This window comes from Hyaena hyaena, unplaced genomic scaffold (genome assembly GCF_003009895.1).
Source record: "Hyaena hyaena isolate Hyena2069 unplaced genomic scaffold, ASM300989v1 scaffold_94, whole genome shotgun sequence".
Lineage (NCBI taxonomy): Eukaryota > Metazoa > Chordata > Mammalia > Carnivora > Hyaenidae > Hyaena > Hyaena hyaena.
The window spans coordinates 2,476,822-2,501,621 of NW_024080726.1; the positions used below are offsets into that span (position 1 = coordinate 2,476,822).

General features: G+C 41.9%; 1 protein-coding gene across 4 annotated transcripts in view; it reads left to right on the top strand.

The window, feature by feature from the left end:
• Positions 1-1,788: 1,788 nt before the first annotated feature.
• RERE (arginine-glutamic acid dipeptide repeats) overlaps positions 1,789-24,800 on the top strand; it is a 432,865-nt gene continuing 409,853 nt past the window's right edge. For all 4 annotated transcript variants that reach the window (XM_039234929.1, XM_039234928.1, XM_039234930.1 and 1 more), the window contains exon 1: positions 1,789-2,274. The gene's annotated coding sequence lies outside the window, so the exon portion shown is untranslated. The remainder of the gene's footprint in view (positions 2,275-24,800) is intronic.

Sequence of the window (24,800 nt, forward strand, 5' to 3'; positions counted from 1 at the left end):
CTGAGATTAAGAGTCGCCTGCTCTACTGGCTGAGCCGGCCAGGTGCTCCTTAATCTACATTTTTATAAGTAAGTGAGAGTGACGGCAAGCCCTAATACTCCAATAAATGAGGCTTCCTGAGCTCGAGAGCCTGTAGGAGTCAAAGGCATCTTCTGACAAACTGTTATTCATTTGCCCATCACAGGGCTGACCCTTTATTAGAAAGAGTGCTCTTGTAAATGTAGATTTTGATGGAAACCGAAGCCGTCTAATACACTTTGCTCATCATTATTTCCAAACTGCTGTCGAATCCGTATCTCGGATGTCCAGAGCTGTGTACTGAATTTATCGTGTTGTAAAATTCGGTTCCCACATTATTAGGTATAAGATGAGGTATTAACTACTTTTCCCATTTCATCGCTGAAGGAATTGCAGCCACACAGGGTTTTTCTCGCTGAAAGTTGCTCAGAAAGGTAGTGGCAAGGACCTATGTGTTTTCAGCTCTCTTGGGTCACCGTCCAAGAATATCTGCTAGTCCAAATTATTCTTAAAAGAAACTGCTGGATGTGGAAATTATAATCTGAATAGATATTCCAAAGAGAAAATGATCGCTTTATTTGAAATAGATGAGTGAATGATTTTGCACTGTGTTCTATCCCTTAATTATTCTATTATATACAGATCTGAACTCCTTCAGGGAGAGTGCAGGGTATAAGGACACCAATAAGCATTTACAGTAATATTAACAAACCCACAATAGGTTGATGATTCGCCCTGGATTCATGCCAGGGTGTGTGAAAGAACTCAATAAACATGATATGCATTTCAAAAACTGCTAGTCATAATTAAAATTTCCAAACCCCTCATTCCTGTAAATTATATTAAGTAGGATATGAGCGTTTGGCCTGCCTCTCGCTCCCCTGGGAGCACCGTAGACCCGGTGATCACTAGCCTTTTGGGAATACTATGTTTCTCAAAGAAAAAAGGTGGCATTTGGATTTTTTTAAGATTTTTTTTTTTTTCCAAACTTACGGCATAGAGTTGTGCACACTGCTCTCTCTCTAAAAGTCCCTCTGCGACTGGGTTCTAGTCCCTCCTTTATTCCTTGATGAGACTCTCCAGGCGTTTCATCTTTATTATATTCTTTTCAGAGAAGCAGCGCGATCTGAGAATTTCATTTTTCTCTCTTAATTAATCTTCTGCCACAGGCTTATTTTGAAAACGTTCCTTCTCATCGGAATTTCGAAAGGGTCCTTAAGCGGGTCGCTGGAACCCGCTCCGTGTGCCCCTTGCCACCCTCGCCCCGGGATAGGAGTCCGCGTCTGAAGTGGCTGGAAAGGCAGAATGTGACCCCGGTCATAACGAGGGCGGCGGGACTCCGGCCGGTCGGCCCCGGGGACCTGCCCGCAGCGCGCCGCGACCCCGGCCGCGCACAAAGACGCGCCCCGGCGGGGCGTCCCAGCCCAGCGCCAGGCCGCCGCCCGCAGCGCGCGCGGGAGCCCGGGGCCCGGCGTCGGCACCGCACCGCTCGGCCGCTCCCCTCCTTCTCTCCTGCTCTTCTTATTAGAAAGGAAAGAAAAAAAAAAAAAGGAAAAGAAAAGAAAAGGGAAAAAAAAAAAAAAAAAAAGAGAGTGAGAGAGAGCGCAAGAAGTCCCGCCCCTCCGCCCGCCCTCCGCCTTCCATTGGCCCGGCCTCCGTGTGCGTCACACGGGGACACGCCAATGGCGAGGCGCGATACTGCGAGGTGGGCCGGGCCCGAGCGCGGAGTGGGCGGCGGGTCGGTGCAGCAGCCCCGCCGCGGCTCGGCCACCATCGCCGAGGCGCCGCTGCTCCCACAGACGCTCGCGAGCCGCCCCCCGCGCTCCCAGCCTCCTCTTCCTCCCGCACGCCCGCGACGCTCGCCCGACTCGGGTCTCGCCCCCGCCTCCGCCTCCCCCGTGCTCTCCCCTCGCTCGCCTCCCACATTGTCTCTGCCTCATTTTCTCTCCTAGTTGAGGAAAAAAAAATCACCATCATCCTCAGGGAGCCCCTCGCCCTCAGAAAAACAAAACCAGACATGATCCTGGGCTCCCGCTCCTGAAGGACTGGCCGAGCGAGGAGCAGGGAGCTAGTGGAGACCGCCCCCGAGGTCACGGGAGGGAAGCCCCTGCAGCCCCCGGCCCTGTCCCTGCGGACGGCCCCCTCCTCGGCCCGAGCCCGGCGGCCCCCAGCCCCGCGGGCCTCCCGCCCCGTCCCCCACTTTCCCGGGAGCCGGCCGAACACACCTCCATTGATGGTGTAGCGCATCCGGGGAAGGTAAGTGTCCAAGTTGCCGGCGCGTGGCGGCCGCCTTCTCTCCTGGCCCCTCGTCCTGGGCACGGGCGTGGGGTGGCAGGGGGTCGCAGGGGGTCGGCGTGGACGCCCCGGTCCGCCGGGAGCCGGGAAGGGCAGGCCGGCGTGCGAGCCGCGCGCGGCCCGGGGCGGGGGGCGGGGGGCGGGGGGGGGGCTTCTTCGGCCCTGCCCGGGCCGGGTCACTATCCCACTCGCCTGCCGACCCCTGTTCCCCCTCCGCTGCTTATTCATGCTCTTGTTTGACTTGTCTGAGGTTAAACTGTTTCATGTGACTGAATTATTGGCTGAACTGGGGGTGGGGAGTGGGGGGGGGAGGGGGGGCAGGAAAGGAAGTCAGAGACCCCAAGTGTACATTTCTTAAATGTTTGTGGATTTGGGGGTCTTGGGGGAGGACTTTTCTTAAAGTATCATTTTCCCACTGGAGAGAGATTCCTTCTTTGTGTTCTAAATCCCCAGTTCTCTGTTCTGTGCGATGACTGAATTGTGAAACCCCAAATCACTTGCAGCAGGAGAGGATTCTTACCATGTTTGAGTTTTGCTCTGTGAAAGAGAGTGGCTTCTATTTTTATTTTTTTAAGGTTTTGGAAAGAAGAGAGGTAGTTTTACATAGAGTGTGTGTGTGAGAGAGAGCGAGCGAGAGAGCGAGCGAGCGCGGGGAGGGGGGAAGTATTGCAGGTTTCCTTTGAAACTGGTTGCTTGAGAAGTTGTTGAAAGGAAAACAAAATGATTCATTGTTGAATTGTCATTTTCCTCTGCCTCTTTTCCAAGGTTTGCTTACAATTTTTTTTCTGGATTACAGACTTCAAACATTGATTTAAGCAAAATGTGTCCTTGAGAAACTGGGTGCTTTAAATGTTTCAGTATGTGTTGCTATTTTAAGGGACATTTAGAGAGTAGTTTTGTATGAATCCTGAAATAGCTTTCCCCAAAGCAAATTTTTCAAACACAGGAAAGATAACTAGTAAAAGGGAAAGTTGGTGAATTACAAAACAAACATTTTCATGCAACACGAATTAAAGCATCCTATGTTTAGATAAGAAACAGTTTTGTTAATTGCTTTCCATTTAAAGAGGGACCCTTTTTGTCTGGTGTACACTGGTTTCTTTAGTCTCAGTGTATTGGGGGAGGGGAGAGAGGATGGATCTATACAATAATAAAATCATCTTTGGGTAGCGATTTCCTTCCATGGATTTGCTTGCTGAGTTAATTCCCCCATAAATCATAAACCAGTTTGGATTTTGATGGCCTGCATGGAAAGCTGGCTTCCAGCTCTCCCTGTTGTTGTTGAGGTCGAAGGGAAAAGAGGCAGACACACACATACATACACACACACACACACACACACACAATACCAGGCTGAGGGCTCATTGTTCTTCCATACACACATTCATTCTGTCTCTCCCATATTTGGGACTAGGTTTGCACAGACAAACACAGCTCTTTTTGGGAGAGAGGAGAGAAGATGGGTGAAGGGTGGGCGCTTTTCTTTTTCAGCCTTCTTTCACCCATCTCATGTCTGGCCTTTTTTTGCAACCTTGTAAGAAGCAGAAGAGTATATTAGAAACTAAAGGACACTCAAAAACATGTTCAGAGACTCCTCTTCTCCACCTCCCTCCCTTCCTTTGCAGCTCTAGTTTTTGCTGCTCTTTCTTTTTTGTGATTGTAAAGACAGAATCCCTCTTTCTACGTCCCAGTCTTATAGTCTGCTTTCCTGTTTCTCATTGCCCCTGACTTTGGTGAGGACAGTGATTTGTTCACTTGACTCTTATTGTAGTGAATATGAGCAGGGTCTTTTCTAGGTAGCAGTGGTGGATTGTTGCATTTAAGATGACAAAAATTGTATTTGAGGTTAATATTTAGTAAAGAGTGTGTGTTTTGACACGTTAGTGGTCTCATGGTTGATAATCAGGTATGCTGGCTATTGAGCTGTCATGCTTTGTTTTGTAAATAGGGGTTATAAAAAAAATCTGGTTTTTCCTTTGGGGGAGAGGGGAGTGGTGTAGAGGCTTCCTCAAATACTGGACAAGGAATAGGATTGACAGAGTCCACCTGGGTTAAACCCAGCCCTGGGCCAAGGATGGAGGGTTGATGGGTGCAGAAGAGCACCTTCTACTGGTTAATTGCTTCGAAGGGTCTGGACAGAGGATGGGGGAGGGGAATAACGGCTGAGGCCTAATGATTTTCTTTTGAACGCAGTTGTAGTGCCTTCGTGCAAATGCCACTTCCCTGAGCTGCTAATATAGATGCCCTTTGACGGGTACAGGCGCATTGAGGCTTTTATGTGTTATTGGCTGTGTTTTGACATTAATTTGTTCTGTTATCAGAAGTATTTACACATCGTGACTTCCAAGGACTCTTTGGAATTGATACTCTGATGAGAAATATAGTTTGTCTTGGAATATTAAACAAAATTAAAGGGATTTATTTGTGTTCTTGGTGTTGGAAACTGTATATAAACTAGCAGTCTTTAAAAAGTTTTCAGTATCTGGGCGCCTGGGTGGCTCAGTTGGTTGGACGTCCTGACTTCAGCTCAGGTCATGATCTCCAGTGGGTTTGAGCCCCGCATTGGATTCAGAGCCTGGAGCCTGCTTTGGATTCGGTCTCCCTCTCTGCCCCTCCCCCACTCATGCTCTAGTCACTTGCAAAAATAAACAAACACTTAAAAAAATTAAGAAAAGAAAGAAAGAAATACGTTTTAGGGACGCCTGAGTGGCTCAGTTAGGCATACGACTCTTGACCTCAGCTCAGGTCATGATCTCCCTCTCTCTCTGCCCCTCCCCCCACCTTGTGCTCTGTCTCCCTGTGTGTGTGTGTGTGTGTGTGTGTCTCTCAAAGACAAATAAAACATAAAAAAAAGTTTTCAGTATCATTAGTAAAAAAAAATCAAAAAGACCTGCTCTATAGAAAAGAAAAATCCTAGCACTGGACTCACGGGTTTCCTTCTTGGATTTAATGTGGTTGTGGGGTGAGGTGGTGGGGGAGAGGAACTCACAAAAATCAGCAATTTTGCAGATGTAGTAATGTTGCGTTGCAGTAGTGTTGTTTTCAATGGTCATATAAACAAATAAAATTAAGTCTGATAGGACAGATTGACACAGAAGGCCGAAGTCCTGCTCAGAGACTTCTAATCCAAGGTGTAGTTCCAGAGATAATCAGTTTGATAAATGCCTGGAAGGACCTTTATTATCACACATCCTGCCCCATCTCAATTGTTCTGACGTAGTGAACTGCTGGAGAGAGAGGTGTGCAGAGGCAAGGGCGACAGCACAGAATAAACATCTTCTGTTCCAGACTGGCTGCTCTAAGGAATGTGATTTCGGATCCACTTTGCTTTCAAAACTTAGAGTGTAACCCCTAAAGTTGTGTATCCTTTACAGCGAAATGTGAACGTTCAAATGTATTATTTATTCAGTGGGAATAGAGTCTGGTAATTTCAATCCATTATATTCTCTGCCAGTGTTTTGTTGCAAGGTGACTAGAGTAACTGAGAACCAATTCACAACAGAAAGGTAGGCCAGGGGCGCCTGGGGGCTCAGTCAGTAAGCACCTGACTTCAGCTCAAGTCGTGGTCTCATGGTTTGTGAGTTTGAGCCCTGCATCGGGCGCTGTGCTGGCAGCTCCGAGCCTGGAGCCTGCTTTGTATTCTGTGTCTCCCTCTCTCTCTGCTCTTCCCCCACTCATGTTCTGTCTCTCCCTCTCTCTCTCTCTCTCTCAAAAAAAAAAAAAAAATGAACTCCAGTCCAAACCTGCATTTCTTTTTTTTTTTTTTTTTTTTTTTTTTTTTTTTTTTTTTTTTTTTTTTTACAAATAGTTTATTGTCAAATTATTTTCCACATCACACTCAGTGCTCATCCCCAAAGTGCCCTCCTCCATGCCCATCCCCCTACTTTTTCAGTTTTGACTTAGTGGTCAGTCCAAACATTTAAAAAAAAAAAAGTGGCACAGTAATTACTGTCAGGTCCTGCAATAATTATATGTACTATTGAACAGAAATGTGCCAGATGCCTTAAACACACACATACAAGAATATGACTTAGGCCCTGCTAAAACCAGAGTAAGTTGAATATTATTATGAATTTAGTAAGTACTCATTACTTTTATTTCTTATTAAAAAATTTTTTTTAATGTTCATTTATTTTTGAGAGAGAGAGAGCGCAAGCTGGGGAGGGGCAGAGAGAGAGGGAGACACAGAATCCAAAGCAGGCTCCAGGCTCTGAGTTAGCTGTCAGCACAGAGCCTCTTGCGGGGCTTGAACTCAAGAACTGTAAGATCATGACCTGAGCCAAAGTCTTTTGCCTAACTGACTGAACCATCCAGGCGCCCCCACTCATTACTTTTAAAATTAGTTTTGAATCTTTAACATCTTGCTCATATTCCAGTAATCAAAAAAACATTTAAGTAGTAAAATAAGTTGTATATGCTGAATTCTTCTGGGAATGCTGTGCTTTCCTACTAACTGCTTTTGGCAGCTTCTTTTGCAGTTGATTTAAAGGTTAAGATAGCAGAAAATTCAGATGTTTAGAGTCATTAGTATAACATAGCTGTGAACTTCATTACACACACATACACACCCTGAAACATTATACTATTGTCTTACGCAATCACTTTTTTTTTTTTTTGGTTGAAGAACTTAAAATTTTTTTTATGTCCTTATTTCATTTTGAGAGACAGAGAGTGAGCGGGGGAGGGGCAGAGGGAGAGAGAGACACAGAATCTGAAGCAGGCTCCAGGCTCTGAGCTGTCAGCACCGAGCCCGACGAGGTGCTCGAACCCACGGACTGTGAGATGATGACCTGAGCCAAAGTCGCCAAAGTCGGATGCTCAACCGACTGAGCCACCCAAGCGCCCCCTACATAATCACTTTCTGATACCACCATGCTCTAGCTGATCATAGGGGTTTTCAACAACTAGGAATTCCTCTTGAATCATATTTAAGTGATTGTTAATTATTAGTAGTATCTTGGTAATTATTCCAAATTTGTAGTTTTGCTTGTCCTGTTTAAGTGTGATTTTGGTGTGCCTGTTGGCTTGTGCTTGGTTTCTTGTCTGACAGTACTAGTGTTTTTTAAAATAGGAAAAATGAGCATTTATGTGTTAGGAAATGGTTAAGATTGCTTAAGCCATCTTAATGAACATTTGACCACAAATAACTCAGTCATGCTCAAATACTAAATATATTTACTAGAATGAGGTTTTGGTTGGAATTGTGATTTACATAATTAACTTGTAATATACAAGTAACATTATTCATAATAAGTAATATAAGATATGCCACATGTCTGTATATGTGGGTCAGATAGGACTGCTAATAAAAAGAGGTTTTTGGTAAAGCGACCCTCTTGCCTTAGTGTAAAATTGTTTTCACTTGGTAAAATTTGCCAGTGTGTCAGCAGCTGTAAGCAGTATAATTAATTGTGAAATATTTCCTTAAATGGTTAAGTTACAAAATGATAAGACCTAATTCATAGCCCACTTGGTATTTGAAGAATCCTCACAGTCTATTTGTCTTGGGTTTTTGCATGAGAAGTTGAAGTTACTGCCCATGTTCTTTTTTTTTTTTTAAATATTTTTTTATTTATTTCTAGGAGAGAGAGAGAGAGACAGCGTGAGCAGGTGAGGGTCAGAGAGAGAGGGAGTCACAGACTGAAACAGGCTCCAGGCTCTGAGCTGGCAGTCAGCACAGAGCCCAACGCGGGGCTCGAACCCACGAACTGCGAGATCATGACCTAAGCGAAAGTCGGACGCTCAACCGACTAAGCCACCCAGGCGCCCCCCATGTTCTAAGTAAAACTAGTAATACATGTGATTTGTAAGGGTTTTGGTTAGGTTTATTTGGCTGTAAGGAACAGAAAATCTTCCAAGTCATTTCACGTATGAGAGAAGGAGGAACAGAAATGGACACCTAGAGGGGCAGGCTTCACAGAAGAACAAGAACCCCAGGTTCTGAGGGGCTCCACGGAGGCTGGAATACTGTTAGGGATAAGGACCCTTCCGAGCCCTAGTGACCAGGGTAGGTTGTTGCCTCCTCAGCAGGAGGGGTTTGTTGAGCCATACCCTAGTGCCAGAGCTGTGTGTGGTTGTGCAAGCTGTGAGTAGCATAAGGACACCACTCTAAAGGGGACAGTATTTACCTTGTGGGCCTGTACTAACCTGAAAGGGACCTTTGAGCAAGCCTGGCCATGCAGCACCTCTAGATAGTCGTAGAGCAGCAGGGGAGAGCACTTCATACAAAAACCTATTCTAGCACACGTGGACGCACGCATCCTCAGCCAGGTGCCGTGAGTGTGCATGTATACATTCCTTCACACCTGTGCATGTTTACCAGGCTCCTAGAGGTCTGATTCCTGACCCTGTTCCTTCTGGGGTTGGGTAGCAGGGTAGGTAGACTGGTGGTGGCCCTTGATGTATGTGGGGTGAATACAGTTCAGGGGTAGTGTGAGCAGGTGAGAATGTGGGCATGTGTCTGCATGTAGGAATTCAGAGCAGCTGCCTGGGGAGGCTCTTGAAACCCTTTTCCTCCCTAGGTAGAGTGTGGTTGCACTGGGGAGGTGTATCCACCTTACAACGGTTTTACTTGATCCGAATGAAATGCAAAGGCTCTTGCCACTGATTTAAAAGACATTTGGTATATGAAAACATTATTCAGGTGAATTTAAACTGGATGCTCCTTATTAAACCCAATGCCGGTGTTCCCCTGCTTATCAGCCCTCTTTCCCTCCCTTCTTTAGGTTTCTGTGATTCTGCTCTCTCTGGTTGGGCCACCACATAACGTTGTTCAGGTTGGATAGTAATATACTAACTTAACTTTTTTAACTGAAGGAAGGTATTCTGCTGCACAAGACACTAAACAGCCAGGGCTGGCCCACCTAATCCTCTGCCATTCACTCACCCGTTTTATCTCTGGTTTCTTTGTGTCTTTATGTCTCTGCTTCTGCTTCCACTACTAAGGACTCCTTATATATTTAATTAACGTTTCCCAAGGGAGAAGATCTGATAGGACTGTTGGTTAAGGGTTTGGAGACAAACCACTTCTTAAGCTACCTACCAGCCTCCCAGATGCCAGGGGCCCCACCTGTTCAAGCCCGCTCTCATTGAGTACATGGTGGGAGCTGAGGGAACGGGAGGTATTCTAGCCATGGCCTATAGAAGGGAATTTTTTTCTACTGTTATATCCGATCATATTTTTCCCATCTTTATTTTCCATGACATCTGGTATGGCTCTTGTTGCTTTTGATAGCTTATCCAACAGTTTATGTTGCTTTAAGAAACTACATAGTCATAAATGGTAGTCATTTAAAATCTCTTTTTTAGATGGGATCATTTTCTTACATATGTCTTGTTATATTTTTCCTGTGAATCTACCCACCTGCCTAGTCTATCTTCCTGCCTACCCAGGTCCTTGTTTCCCAAACTGTATTCATGGCATACTGCTTCGCTGCAAATATTTTAAGTGTTCTGAGGTCAAGTAAATTTATAATGCACATTAACACCTTAAAGGCTCAGAAATATCCTATAGTTTACAGAGGTGTTTTTTTTTTTTTTTGACTTGTTTGTTGTTTATTCTTTCCCCAAAGAATACAGATGGCCTTCTTATGGGAACTAATATCCTTTTTAAAAAAACAATTTTTTAAAATGTTTTATTTATTTTTGAGAGAGGGAGAGAGAGAGAGAGAGAGAGAGAGAGAGAGAGAGAGACAGAGACAGCGTGAGCAGGGGAGAGTCAGAGAGAGGAAGACACAGAATCTGAAGCAGGCTCCAGGCTCTGAGCTAGCTGTCAGCACAGAGCCCGATGCGGGGTTTGAACCCATGAACTGTGAGATCATGACCTGAGCTGAAGTCGGATGCTCAACTGACTGAGCCACCCAGGCGCCCCTGGGAACTAATATTGTAAAGAACAATTTGAGAAGCATGTGTAAAATTAATCCTTTCTTAATCAAGTGGCTTGTACTTTTCTCCTTAATAATGAAGAAGTAAGTTCTGAGTGTTACCGTTAATAGCACTGCAAAGTTTTTCTTCAAGCAGGCTTTGCACTCCACTGCTTCCAGGGGTACAAAATGACTGCTTTCTCCATCTTATACATATGCCATTCTGGAAGGTTTTTAAAAAATTTTTTTTATTTTTAAGTAATCTCCCCACCCAGCATGGGGCTTGAACTCATGAGCCCCCTGATCAAGAGTCACATGCTCTACTGACAGAGCCAGCTAGGTGCCCATTCTGGAGTTAAGATTGTTGTGTCTATAATCTCTCATTCTGTCTTTAAATCAGATCAGTCAAATTAATATTTTCTTTTTTACCCTACTTCACTAGTTCTGCTCTTATTCAGGGTTTAGTCACTTTATGTTTGGTCACCTGTAGTATGTAAGCACTAGCAAGAATCTTTCAGCAAATATTAAAAAAATATCCCAAGTACTTGACTGTGTACTTTTTTGAGGTAAGCTTTGCAGGCATGTAAAGATGAATAGAACAGCCTTGTAGAAATTACTGTCTGTACTGGCTATCTAAATACACATAACTGTTAGAAGATAAACATAAGTGTTTTAGAGACACAAAATGGCATGGGATTGTATTAATTATGTGTTGCTGCATAAAAAATTACCTCAAGGCTTGGTGACAACATGGTAAATACTTACTGTCTTACAGTTTCTATGGTCATTTATTTGGGAGGAGCTTAGCTGGGTGGTTCTGGCTTTAGGTCTCTCTTGAGGTTGCAGTCAAGATGTCAGCTGGGGCTGTGGTTATCTGAAGGCTCGACTGGAGCTGTAGGCTCTGCTTCCTAATGGCTCACTCTGTTGGCTGTGGGTGGAAGGCCTCTGCAGGAAGGCTCATTTGCTTGCCATGTGGACCTCTCTCTGTGGTTACCTGAGTGACCTAATGACATTGCATTTGGCTTCCCCCAGAGGGGGCAATGAGAGAGAGAGAGAGAGAGAGAGAGAGAGAACGCGTGCAAGGAGGAATCCTAATTCCTTTTCTGACCTAGTCTCAGAAATCATACACCATCACCTCTATCCTCTTCTGTTAAAATCAAGTCGCGAAGTCCAGCCCATGTGCAAAGGGAGGGAGTTTAGCTCCACCTCTTGAAGGGAGGAGTATCAAAGAGTTTGTAGATTTATTTAAAACTACTACAGGGGTTTAAAGGAGAGAAATATAGAAGATTTAAAAAATGTTTTCCTCTGGGGCCCCTGGGTGGCTTAGTCGGTTAAGCGTCTGACTTTCACTTGGGTCATGATCTTGTGGTTCGTGGGTTCGAGCCCCTCTGGCAGTCAGCACAGAGCCTGGAGCCTGTTTCCGAGTCTGTGTCTCCCTCTCTCTCTGACCCTCCCCTGCTCACGCTGTCTCTCTCTCTCTCCTAACAATAAAAAAAAAAAAAAAAAGTTTTCCTCTTCGATTAGTTATCTTCAAGCAATGCTTTACTTTACAGAATAGTTGTTGGTTCTTAGAGGAGAGTGGCATGACCATAACCTCATGTTATTCACCTTCTACTCTTGTTAAGGTATCATTTATTCTTTACCTTCTTCTGTTGTTCTTACATCAGATTTAATCTCTTTCAGTTAAAACTGTGCTTAGGACACCTGCCTTAGAATTTTTTTTGGTTTGACCACTCTGATTTCCTACCGGTTAAGTACCTTTCTTCAGTTCTGTACTTCCCACTCATTTTATCACTTTGTCTTTTTTGATGGGGGAGGTTCATTGAGGCATTTTATTTGCATGTATGTGTTACATCCTGAGAAAAAGAATCCAAGATTTTCACTCCTGTGTGTTTTTGTCTTGCTTCTGCAAGGCCCGCGTTGCCAGCTGAGGTGGTGAGTTCATTGAAACCAAACTCATGGGACAGGAGCAGGTTTTCTTTGCCATTTTTTCTAGATCTTAGAGTTGCACATCAGAACTGGGGCTGATCATTCCACACGTGTTTAACCTGCCTGTGAGAAAAATGGCAAGTGGGAAATTTAAAGTATTATTATTAATTGGGTTTTTGGCCAAAATACCCATGTAGAGCTGTCTGGTGTCCTGGGTTGTAGCATACTGCTTAAACTTAAGGCCAAGGCATGGGATCTCCCTTTGTCCTAAATCCCACTATTTTACTACTGCTACAGAAGACCCAAACATTAGCTTTTAGAGCATGTTTGAGAGAAAAGAGCGAGAGTAAGAAAGTGAATTGTTATATATGTGTGTCACGTTTAATTGGCATTTAATCTTCAAATTAATAAACAAGTCCAATCAGTGTTTTGGACTCTGACCCAGTCAGATTAGTACCCCCTTCTCTTAGGGAGGTTCAAGGAGGTGGGGGGTGGAGAGAGAGAGAATGAGGAATCTTGTCGGTCCAGCTTCAGCTCTGTAGTGAGCTTGCTTTAGTGGCTTGTGAGGAATAACTAAACATGGTTGGCCATCTGTCTAGCAGCCCTACATTCTGACTTATTTTTTAGGACATTCTCTGGGAGCCAGGGGGAACTGCACCGTATTTTTTAAATTTAAGGATAAGATTACTCTTTGAGATGAAATTAAGGAGAAATATTATGTGAAAATAAGATTTGCCATTTGGAAAAGTGGTCTACCATTAATGATAGCTGCTATAGCATTTTGGTAATAAGCTGATTTTAATTTTGGTAACGGGAGTATAATCTTTGAGGAATATAATTATATATGATTATGTTAGGTGAGCAGAGCTGAAGCCTAATCATATTATGCTCAGGCTGAAACAAGAACATGATAGCAGAAGGGGGATAATTAACTTGGAGGCTGGAAGAGAGGTACCCGTAGCGTTGCCCTCAGATTCTGCAACCTCAGCTACATTGCTGTCGTGTCAACTCCAGGAGGGCACAGGCCACATCTGCTTTGGTCACCTCCACATCTTTTGCATCCAGCATGTGAAGAATGTAGTAGGCATTCACTCGTCAAGTGAATGATTGTATAATATTATTGTATAGTTTATCAAGGTTGATGATGCAGGAGATTTGGCTTAATTTCCTGACCCCAAGGAATATTCTGGAAGCTGATGTGTGTGTGTGTGTGTGTGTGTTTATTATTTTTTTTTAAAGTAGGCTCCACACCCAATGTGGGGCTTGAACTCATGATCCTGGGATCAAGGGTAGCGTGCTCTACTGACTGAACCCACCAGGTGTCCCAGAAAACTGCTTTTTAGACAAATTCTTTTTGTTTTGTCTATTTATTTATTTGTTTTGAGCAAGAGAGAGAGGGGGAATATTATGCAGGCTCTGCACTGTCAGCAGAAAGCCTGACACAGGGCTTGAACTCATGAACTGTGAGATCATGACATGAACTGAAATTAAGCATTGAATGCTTAACCAACTGAGTCACCCAGGTGCCCTTTGGACAAATTTTTTTTTTAATGTTTGTTTATTTTTGAGAGAGGGAGAGAATGTGTGTGAGCTCTTGTGAGCAGTGGAGGGGCAGAGAGAGAGGGAGACAGAGTATTCAAAACAATCTCCATGCTGTCAGCACGGAGTCTGACGTGGGGCTCAAACTCACGAACTGTGAGATCATGACTTGAGCCGAAGTTGGGCACTTAACTGAGTGAGCCACTCAGGGGCTCTTCACTCTTCAGTATTTTTTATAAGAATACCATCCGCTGGGGGTCCTGGCTGGCTCAGTCGGTGGAACATGTGACTCTTGATCTTGGAGTGGTGAGTTTAAGCCTCATGTTGGGTGTAGAGGTTACATAAAAATAAAATCTTAAAAAAAAAAAGCCATCTAGGGGCGCCTGGATGGCTCAGTCGGTTAAGTGTCTGACATCAGCTCAGGTCATGATTTTGCGGTTCGTGGGTTCAAGCCCCGCTTTGGGCTCTGTGCTGACAGCTCAGAGCCTGGAGCCTTTCTTCAGATTCTGTATCTCCCTCTCTCTCTGACCCTCCTCTGCTTGTGCTGTCTCTCTCTCTTTCAAAAATAAATAAAACATAAAAAAAAGATTAAAAAAATACCATCTACTATAGTGAGTTCATTAGTCAGTATAGAATTTTCACTGAACTTTTTTTCTTCTAATGATAGCTTCAGATTTTTACTGCCAGGTAAATTTTTCAGTAAGACAAGTTGAATTCCTTGATTTGAACATTCTGAATTTTGCAACATAATGTACCTTTTTAAAAATGTGATTCATTATTATAGGAATATTGACTGAAATTTCCCAAGTTTGTATGCACTAAATAAGATTATAAACCTCTTGGAAACATTTAATTCTTACTGTTGACAAATTAGAAGAATGTGCAGACATCTTGTTGCTATTGAGAATTGCTATTAACACTTTATTAATATTCCTTAAGATATTTAGCTTTACAAGACATTTACATTCTTTTTAAATATTTTATTTGTAATGGCTTAGCACTTTTTTCATAGCATAGTGAGAATTTTAAAGTCTTTACAGAACCCTTCAGCAGTTTTTACACTATGTAAAAACTTGAATAACTTGGTTGGTAGGTATGCCTGAAAGAGTTTATATTTTTCCTGATAGTGAACAATGGCTTTTCTTCTCACAGTTCAGGGTGACTTTAGTTTTGCAAGTCAGAGGACACAGTTTATCTTTCCATCTGTTGATTGTCATATTTTATTTGCCCCAGCATGCAAGTACACTGTATGTAATCATCGTAAATGAATTTACTTTTAAATGCTATTTACAAATTACTTTTGTCACCTTAGACCCAAAGTTAGGAATCTGTTATAGTTGTTGTGTCTAAGGACTTCTTGAAACCCTGTGTTAGTTGGTTGGCTCAGTTGGTGGAGCATGTGGTTCTTGATCTTGGGGTTGTGGGTTTGAGCCCCACATTGGGTGTAGAGTTTACTTAAGAAAGGATCTTAAAAAAAAAAAGTTGATCATGTGATTGCCTTTTAAGGAAGCATTCTAGGGCACTGGGGAGGCGGATAGAGAGGGATCTCTTACTGTTGTTTGTAACTATTACCTAATTATAAATAGGAAAAACCTGTGCTTTTTATTTTTAGACTTTTGCCAGTTTCTTATATGCGTTAGTGAAATACTACTTTAATTTATGTATGAAATGAGGCATACACAATGACCTTGACACATAGGTACCCTTGATGAATTTTTTTCGCTAATAGGAGGTGGTGGTACTATGGTTTAAGAAGGAGAATAAGCTCTGGCTGGGGGCATTAGGGAAGATTTGGTGTAGGAGGAGGTGTTTAACCTGTGTTTTGAAGGATTGGCAGGCTTTGGACATGTGATAAGTAGCTAAGAGGATTTCAGGCAGGAAATTGCATGGAATAAAGGCACCGAGGCTGGAAAGATGGGAAGTGGGGAGTACTTTTGCTGCTTCTGTGATGAGGATTATTAAATTGTATTTCGATTTCCTTTTTTTTTTTTTTTTTTAATTCTTTTTAAAATGTTCTGTAGCAGATGCAGGCATACGTAGTTCTTTCAGCTCAGGTAATTTATATTTGAAGCTGTTATTAGTAGCTGTTCAGACCAAGATGTAAGAGGATTTTTGGAGAGGAGCCCTTTGGGCTGATTTCTCAGAGGAGGAACAGACTGGTTTGGCTGGAACCATAAAGCACTGGAAAGACAAGTTAGGGTCATAGCATGGAGGGATTTAACCAGACGAAGACTTCATTTGAGAGGCTGATTCATTCAAATTAAATACAAATTGTAATTGTATAATTAATTTACACTCATTGTAATCACATTGATACAGTTCAAAAAGAGTAAGGCATATTCTTCCAATATTCTTCTAGACAATTTCTGTGCATACAGAAGCACACTACACACTATACATACTATTGTAAACTTTGCTTCTTTATTTAAGATTTCAAGCACATACTTTTCAAGTCAATACCTGTAATTATACCTCAGGTCATTTTTTTTTTTAAACTGTGTGGTGGGATATTGTGTGGATGTATACTTTAATTTCCCATTGATGGGAAAATTGGTTTTAAATCCACTTAAATTGGTTCTGATTTTTTTTTTTTTGATCCTTGTTACTGTACAGTTGTATAGGTATATCTGTAGTGTAAATTCTCAGAAGTGGAATTGCTGAATAAATAGATACGTACATTTTTAATTTTGAGAGTTATTGATAAATTGCCCTCCCAGATATGCCAGTGTGCACAAAGAGTATTTTAGGGTTTGGTTTCCTTATTTTTTCACCAACCCTGGATATTATGAATAAGTTCTTAATATATGTTATTTTAAAAAAAAATTTTTTTTCTTAATATATGTTAACTTGATAAGTGAAAAGTGTACAGAATCTTATTTTAATTTGCATTTCTTTGAGCATAAGTGAGGTTGATGATCTTTTTATATATTTTAAAGTATACATCTTTTAAAAAGTTTATATTTATTTAAATATTCTCTTCACCCAACATGGGGCTCAAACTCACGACCCCAAAGTCAAGAGCCTCATGCTTTTCTTACTTAAGCTAGCCAGGTGCCCCTAAAATACAGATTTTTGGACTCTCAGTAATAGAGCCAGGTGGCTTTATGTTACAGGGAGTACTTCTAGGTAACATTTACGTGTTTTAAAAATAACGGCTTTATTGAGATATAACTTGAATACCATAAAGCTTACCCTTTTAAAGTATATACTTCGTGGGTTTTAGTAATTTATTTTATTTTATTTACTTATTTTTAAATGTTTTATTTATTTCTAGGGGAGAGAGAGAGAGAGACAGCGTGAGCAGGGGAGGGTCAGAGAGAGAGGGAGTCACAGACTCTGAAACAGGCTCCAGGCTCTGAGCTGGCAGTCAGTACAGAGCCCGACGCGGGGCTCGAACCCGACGCGGGGCTCGAACCCGACGCGGGGCTCGAACCCACGAACCGCGAGATCATGACCCAAGCGAAAGTTGGACGCTTAACTGACTAAGCCACCCAGGCGCCCCTTAGTCATTTATTTTAAAATTCAGTGCTAATCATTCCTTTATTATTTGTAGTAAGTAACTATCAAGCTGAACTTGAGGTCTTCACCTTCCTTCCAAGCTCATGAGCATATTAGGCCCAAAATATGAAATGGGAAATGCAACTTTCCCTGTTATTTTTCCAATCTGAGGCCTCTCTTTTGGGGAGTGCAGCGGTGCTAGTTGGGTTCTGAAATGGAATTACACATGACAACTGCTTTGGAATCTCAGTGCTTTGGTACTGGATGGGGAGTGATTTCTTTTAAATAACTTGTAGTTGAAACTGATTTCCAACTGCTAGAGATGACTTTTTCAGGAAGTTTTTAAAGATGCGAAATCTGACATGAAAAAATCTGCCGAGGTAAAAAGATTTTTGAAAATATGCTAATTGTTTAAAATTAGTCAGGTTTTTTTTTTTTTAATTTTTTAGATGGGTGATTCAACTCCTTTGTAGTTACTGTGGTCATTTTTAATTTCAGATTTTTAAACATCTATTAACATGTATATGTGTGTGTGTTTTTGATACAGTGATTACATTGTTTCAGTTTAAGAATAGCCATGATCTGCCTGTCTGTGTTCCTCGTTATAATTAACACACATATTTTAGTGTGGAGAAAAGCATACTGGTAATTTGTTAGACTGATTTTTTTGAGTAAACCTTTTCTGTCTTCTAGGATTGGTTCTCATCTAATAGGACCCCAGGCAGCTCCTGTCCAAGGACGCCTGTAGAATAGTAGCCCTTGTTATTGGCTAAGTCTGGGACCTTCATCTGTATGGTCCTTCTGCTTGGTAAAAGGTGTTGACACAGGATCATGGTAGATCGTTTTCTGTTGATTTTGACAAAATTTGAATGGGTCATTATTTTCTTTTGACTTTATAAATTAATACTATAAACATTTAGTTTCCTATTCTTAAATTGTGATTCTCTGCATTTTAACCCCCTCATTTTTTATTGTTTCTCCATCTTTGTATGCTTCTTCTATTTGGAAAGTTATTTTTGATTAGTTTGGTTTTAGTCTTTTAAGTTAAAATGTCTCTTCTTTTTCCCCCTTGACATCTCTTTTCTTGTTACTAATTTTTTCATGTTTTAGGATTTTTTCCTACCGTAAAGTCCCTTGGCCTTTGGGTTGCAGGTTTGATTAAAGTGGGTTTTTTCTTGGGCTTTTAATTAGATTTTCTTTAGCTCTTCATATGGAGATTGAGGCTGATGCTGACTGACACTTGGGTCAGTGGCATGATTACTTAGGTTGAGACTAATGTGAACATTGAGTGGCTTGAGCATAGCATTCAGCTTAGCTTGTGGGCGTTTCCATTTCCGCTGGAGGGCTATTTCCTGGTTTAGAAGCACTGTCCTAAAATAAAAATAAGTAAAATTCTTGGGTAATAGGTTCATTGAAATCAAGGTAACACATGAAAACTGAGTGACCTGTGAAAAACAATGGTAAGTCCAGAAACAATGTTTTGCTCAGAGATAGGATGTTGATTTGATAGGAGAGAGTAACTGTGTCTTTTAAACACACTGTGTATGTGCTGTGTCATTCATGATTTTTCTTGCTTCACCAAAAAGTCCTGAACCATGATAGCCTATGAGCATTATAAATAAGCTTGATGTATGTCTTCTAGTTAGTGTGAGAGGACCTAGACCCCGACTGTACCTGTGCTGTGGACTCGGTGTGTGATGAATTGCCCTGCCTCCCTAGCTCTCGGATGGCGACAGTAGTACATACACTGAGATGAAAAATAGATATGGAAATACTTTGAGAATGTAAACGTACTCTATAAATCTAAAGTACTTTAGTTTCCTTTTTCTTTCCCAGGAACTCAGGACTCTTACAGCCCACAATCTTTCCTTAATCTAACAAAATTTATTTTCTGTAATGTTGCCAAGAGAAGTCTACTGTCATCTTGATGTTTTCCTTACACCAGTACTACTTGCAGATAAATTTGTTCCAAATATTTTTATGCAGGTACTAACTGCCCAGTAAGGGTTCAGCTGATAGAGAACTACCGTTTTTAGGTGTTTAGTCTTAAATACTTTTGTTTTCGTTTTATGACAAGAGACATCAAATGGAGATTTTATGAGTGTGATAATACATTGCCTTTTTTTTTTTTAAAACAAACTCAGCAATTTTTTAAATCCCAGAAATCTGTAAATATGCTTTTCTATGAATACAGTGTAGATGGCATCAGTAGGTTGTATGAGTTTGGAATGGGAGCAGCTATCAGTTTTTTCCTGCCACCTCAATCACAGGCCCAGGAACTTTTAATGTAAAGATTCAGAAAGAGCTAGAGTTAGCTTGTAACCCCTGAAATGTCTTAAACCATTTTCTCTCTCAAGTTGCTTATTCCAGTCTAACTGTTCAGGAAAGAAACTGAAGCTTTTTTGCTTGGAAGTCAGAGGTTGATTTGTAATTAAGACAATTAATATTGGTTGTAATATTGATCTCTTTTTGGGAGTTGAGGGAGACTGTCTTGAATCAGGGAGAGTTGTCTGGTTAAGTCTTTTCTGTAGGTGCTCATATAATTTGTGTTCTCATTTGGTTTGTATATTGGGTAATTTTTCCTTTTAAGGAAGTGGCCATTTTTTTGTCACTCTCTGAGAAGAATATGAGTGCTGTCAAATTTCTTGCATCTCCCTAATTTCTTTCATTTTGCTTGCCCATGTTCATGCAGTTTCTAGGATGCCATTTGCAAGCCGTGCTGATGTGGGCTGGCTTTGAAATCCAAGGCATCTTTTGAGAATATCAAAGGGCTGTAGGGGATGGGTAATGTTAAGGTTGCAAAATGCTTGCAGAGTACCACATGCTGTTGATATGCTTACCATAGTGATTTATGATCCTTGGAAATTTAGGCCTTTGATATAGCTGTCATCAAGGTGGGCCTCAGCGCTGTCTATGCATTGCTTCAAAATGATTCACTTTAAGCTCCCAGTGTAAAAATAGACCCTTGCTTCCCTGATGTACCTCCCTCCCCCAATAGCTTCTTTAAACCTTTTTAAAATGGAGAGAAAATACGTGTAAGACATCACTAAAAGGAATCTCACCTCTGGGGTAAGTGTTAGAGATTTGAATGTTGCTAAAGCACCAAGGAGGGAGGCGTTTGACCTGTTTTGAGCTCATCTGTGACACTGTTTAGAAAACTCAAATGACACTGGAGTTGGCACAGCTGCATTTCTGAGGTTTGGTTTTTAACTTTAGATGCAGTGACAGTCCTCTCTTCTTTTAGGAGGTGATTGTCTAGGAGTAACTGCACCCATGGTACCGTGTCACAATCACTTTAGGACCCATTTACAGAGATGATTTGTGGAGGTTTTTTTAAAAAAATTTTTTTTAAATGTTTTATTAATTTTTTTGAAGGAGAGGTAGAGACAGCATGAGCAGGGGAGGGTCAGAGAGAGATGGAGACACAGAATCCAGACAGGCTCCAGGCTTTGAGCTAGCTGTCAGCACAGAGCCTGACGCGGGGCTCGAACCCATGAACCATGAGATCATGCCCTGAGCTGAAGTTGGACGCTTAATCGTCTGAACCACCCAGGCGCCCTGATTTGTGGAGGTTTCTAGCCTCCTGATCATGGTATTACTTAAAAAGGAACTGCGGCTATTTGAGGTAATTTTGGCCACAAGATCTGTTGTTTGTATTACATTGAATTAGAAGTCAGTATTTGAAGTTCTGTTTCGTTGGATGTTGTAAGAGGGTCCATAAGAATAATGGATGACTATGAAGTTAGCCAAGTGCATAGTTAAAAAGTATATTTCAGAGAGGAGGTAAACCTGTCACGCTTGTGATGAGTCCCTGGTTTCTGCTGTGAATTATTGAACTGATGTTTGTTTTTATTTTGTTATTTTAAAATTAAAAAAAACCTTTTAAAATAGTTTTTATTTATTTCTGAGACCGAGAGAGACAGCATGATGGGGGGAGGAGCAGAGAGAGAGGGAGACACAGAATTGGAAGCAGGCTCCAGGCTCCGAGCTAGCTGTCAGCACAGAGCCCGACGCGGGGCTCGAACCCATGAACTGCGAGATCATGACCTGAGCTGAAGTCAGACACTTAACCGACTGAGCCACCCAGGAGCCCCTAATTTTAAAGTTTTTAATGTTTGTTTAGTTTTGAGAGAGAGAGCATGAGCAGGAAGGGGGCGTGCAGGGAAAGAGAGGGACAGAGGATCCAAATGGGCTCCACATTGACAGCAGCAAGCCTGATGCGGGGCTCAAACTCGTGAACCATGAGATCATGACCTGAGCTGAAGTCAGATGCTCAACCAAATGAGCCACCCAGGTGCCCCAAACTGACATTTGTTTTTAGATGCATGGAAAAAGTTAGGTACTTGGTACTCTTTCAATTACATAAACTTAATGGGTTATAAAAATGTCACTTGGACTTCATTAAGTGAAGAAGGCTCTCTTCTAATTTATCTTTTTTCTGTGAAGCGTCACCTGTTCTGTTGATGATAAATTCTGAAAGAGGATTGTTCTAAGTTTATAGTGAGGATGTAATTTATTTGTCCTTAAATGATTTCTGACAGAGCTTTTTTTCCCCTTCATATTTTCTGTTTTGCTTGAGTTTTAGAGAACTGTAGATTTGAAACTAATGTCTTTTTCTTCTCAAATACAATATACTCCTTTTCTTCTCCTATAGTTTTTATGGGTGTCCAGGAGCAATGTGTTTAATTTGGGGGAAAAAAAAAAGATCTTGGAAGAATCGCACTTTCCATATACCTTATACTAATCATGAAAAGGAAAACTCAGTCACTTTTCTTTCTTTTTTTTTTTTTTTTTAAATGTTTTATTTATTTTTAGGAGAGAGAGAGAGTGACAGCGTGAGCAGGGGAGGGTCAGAGAGAGAGGGAGTCACAGACTGAAGCAGGCTCCAGGCTCTGAGCTGGCAGCCAGCACAGAGCCCGACGCGGGGCTCGAACCCACGAACCGCGAGATCATGACCCAAGCGAAAGTTGGACGCTTAACCGACTAAGCCACCCAGGCGCCCCCCCCTTTTTTTTTTTTTTTAATGTTTTATTTATTTTTAGGAGAGAGAGAGAGTGACAGCGTGAGCAGGGGAGGGTCAGAGAGAGAGGGAGTCACAGACTGAAGCAGCTCAGTCACTTTTCTAAAGTGATAGGCATGGTGATTAATAAGAGATACATAATGACTTTTATAAACATGATCTGTAAATTCAGGCTTAGCTTCTGTGCGAAGGCTGCTCTCCAAGTCTCCTTTTCTCTGGGTGGTCGGCAGTTAGGAAGGGAGGCTGTGAATGACACACTGGGCCATTCATCGGGCAGTACTGTTTCTAGTGTCTCTTACAGGGCACCGTGTGAGGCACTGGGAGCACAAAGATGAGTAAGGCGTGTCCCTACACTGACAGAGTTCGTGAGGAAATGGATGTGAATAAAATACAATCTGAGAAGAAGTTTACTAGAAGTAGAAACTTCATGCTCCCCGATAGCCCAGAGTGAGGTGTGTATGCTCCCTGGACATTTACATGGTACTCCTGGGACATCTTACCTGTTTGTCAACAAATGGGTTCTTTAGCCCCTCTTTGGGCATGTACATTTATTGCACATGTGTGGCCTGATATAATTGGGATGAGGTTTTCTTATCACTAAAGTTTTCTAGGGGAGTAGAGGGTAAATCTCTTCTGGGAAAACGTTGGGCACCCTCACTGTGTCTTCCAGCTGAACCCGAAATACCTTTCTATATGTTTTGTTTACTTTTAAGAACCTGCTTTCAGAGCTTATTTAAAATAATTGTGTTCATTTTTCCCAAACCCTTGTTTTGGAAAAAGAACTCTTTTTTTTTTTTTTTTTCCCTTTTTTAATGTTTATTTTTTGAGAGAGCGAGCACAAGCAGGGGAGGGGCAGAGAGAGAGAGAGAGACACAGACAGACAGGGAGACAGAGGATCTGAAGGAGGCTCTGCGCTGAGAGCAGAGAGCTGATGCGGGGCTTGAACTGTCAAACTGGGGAGATCATGACCTGAGCTGAAGCTGGACACTTAACTAGTTGAGCCACCCAGGTGCCCTGAAAAAGAATTCTTCAAATAATGAATAAGGAGTCCTGTACCAGGAGGAGTTAGTATTGCCCTTGACCTTCTCCTCTGCCTTGGAAACCTGCAGGTTTTTTTCTTTTCTTTTTTTTTTTTTTGTGGACACATGTTACACGTAAATGAGATGCTTATCTGATTTGCATATTTTCTTTGTTGGGTGGCAGGGAGCACAATATTTGATTTTTGAATTCATTCTTTCTGGCCAACTATTCTTCCTCCCTAAGTAAGAAGTAGTGCCTGGCCTTTTTTTTTTGTTCCTGGACAATGGCCTACTTAGTTTAGAGAAAAATTATGATATCTCTGTACGGAGGATTTGAAGCAGTGTTTAAAAATACATTTATGGGGCACCTGGGTGGCTCAGTCAGTTAAGCATCTTTCGACTCTCAATTTTGGCTCAGGTCATGATCTCGCGGTTACAGGAGTTCAAGCCTTGTGTTAGGCACTGCCCTGACAGTATGGAAGCTGCTTGGGATTCTCTTTCTCTCTGCCCCTCTCCTACTTTGTGCTCTCTCTCTCTCTCTCAAAATGAATAAACTTAAAAAAAATTTATTAGCATTAAAAAAATAATACAAGAACCACCTTGGGACTTGAAAATTAAAATCTAAGCTTCTAGTTATACCTGTTACATCCATATTTCTTATACTGGAATTAAATCTATTTATCCACCAAGTAGATTTATTTATTATTTATTTGTACTATTATTTACTATTTGCTAGATAATATACAAAGTGCTGGGGAGACTTGTGATATGGTAGTACTTGCCTACATTAGGAATCAGTCAATTACAGGCGCCTGGGTGGTTCAGTCAATTGCTCGTCTGACTTTAGCTCAGGTCATGATCTCATGGTTTGTGGGTTTGAGCCCTGCGTTGGGCTCTATGCTGACAGCTTAGAGCCTGGAGCCTGCTGCAGATTCTGTGTCTCCCTCTCTCTCTCTGCCCCTCCCCGGCACACGCTGTCTCTCTCTTTCTCCCTCTCTCTCTTTCTCCCCCCACCTCTCTTTCTCAAAAATAAATAAACATTAAAAAAAAAAAGGAATCAATCATTCAGTCTTTTTTCTTCTGCTTAGGTTTTGTTGTTGTTGTTACTGTTCCTTTAACTATGTTGCATTGTCCGTATTTATGCTCTTTTTCCTGTCCCAGTGGAGCATGTAAATTAAGTCCCAATCATGGTGCTTAAACCTATAGCTCCAGAGAGAAGCAGCTGGCACTGAATTATGCCTGGCTTAACTTCCCACCCAGGAACTGTCAGTGAGCCAGCAGGTACTGGATATGCGTTTTCCAAGTTTAATACAGATATAAGTGGGACATAAAAGAAATAAAAGTTATTACCTTTGCCCTCACAACTTATGAGGCAAGCCTTGCAGAATATATTTAGAGATCTAGAACAAAAGTGGAATATAGCCAACTACATACTATTTAGCATAAACATAAATATATGAATATATAGGTCACATTTAGGTTAACTAGAGATTATTGTGGGTTAAAGTAATTGACTAAGTATTTACTCAGAAGCTAAGAGCCTGGCCTTAAAGAGTGGGTGCTGTTTGAATAGCGACTGGGAGAGCAGGTTCTGATGGTATCAGCAGGGGGTCGGCCTGA